We start from the raw sequence: 1,113 nt of genomic DNA on the forward strand, positions 1-1,113 counted from the left end.
GTAAGTGAGAGTTAAGAAAATTTGATTTGATAATTATATTACAATTTGTTATATATTTCCCTTAATTTAAGTTATACTGCTAGGCTTAGTATTAATTTTTTATCCTTGTAGTAAAAGCTAGAAAGAAAATAAATATCAAACTGGGTTTTTATATAGCAAAATCCTTAAAATACATATTTGGATTAAATTTTTAAATAATTATATGTTGAATCATAAACTAAATATAATGATGAGTATTCTAAAATATATTTAATACAATTTTTTTGGAGGTAAGAGAGAGGTAAGAAAATTTGATTTGATAATTATATTACAAAATTTTCTTTCATGAGAACATTTCAAATTTTATGAATAAAATAAATAGATATGAATTTGTAAGAACTAATCAAACATCTAAAGTAAAGAATTAAGATAATTTCTTTAGCTTGATTTCTTTGTTATGAGATGGTTATAACCAAAATATTATTATAGTCATCAAAATTTTATTATACATATTAGAATACATATGTATTTTAAATCAAAATAATATAAGAAAAAAAAAGAAAAAAAAAAAGAAAAAAAAAAGAAGAAGAAGAAATACACAAAACAAAGAAACAATAAAATTCAAAACAATGTAAAATATATAGTAAACAAAAAAATATAATCAAACTCTTAATTGGGATTTCATCCTATGCAAGAACATTATAAAAAAAACAAAGAAAATATTTAGGATTTGAGATATGGTGGAGGATAATATGTGAGAATGATTATTTATAGGATAAAAAGTGATGGAATTTATATTTCTAAAATAATTAAATTATAAGAGTTACAATTATAATTAATAGTGTGTTTAAATGAAAATGAATGGAGGAGAAAACGTCAATTTACAATTTATGTAATTTCAGTTACAATTTAGTAGTAAAGAAAGAAATTAAAGTATGCATTAATGAATATGATTTAATGTGTTGTTTAATTAAAAATAAAAGAAATTGAAAAGTATTAAATGAAAATCAACCAATAAGGAGAGATCAAAACCTTACTTTTATATATATGATTCTGAAATTTTGGATCGTAAAAATTTGTGAATAAGAGTTTTCGGATCCATTAAAACATATAGCACTTCTTTTGTTCGAACTA

This window comes from Camelina sativa, chromosome 15 (assembly GCF_000633955.1).
Source record: "Camelina sativa cultivar DH55 chromosome 15, Cs, whole genome shotgun sequence".
Taxonomy (NCBI): domain Eukaryota; kingdom Viridiplantae; phylum Streptophyta; class Magnoliopsida; order Brassicales; family Brassicaceae; genus Camelina; species Camelina sativa.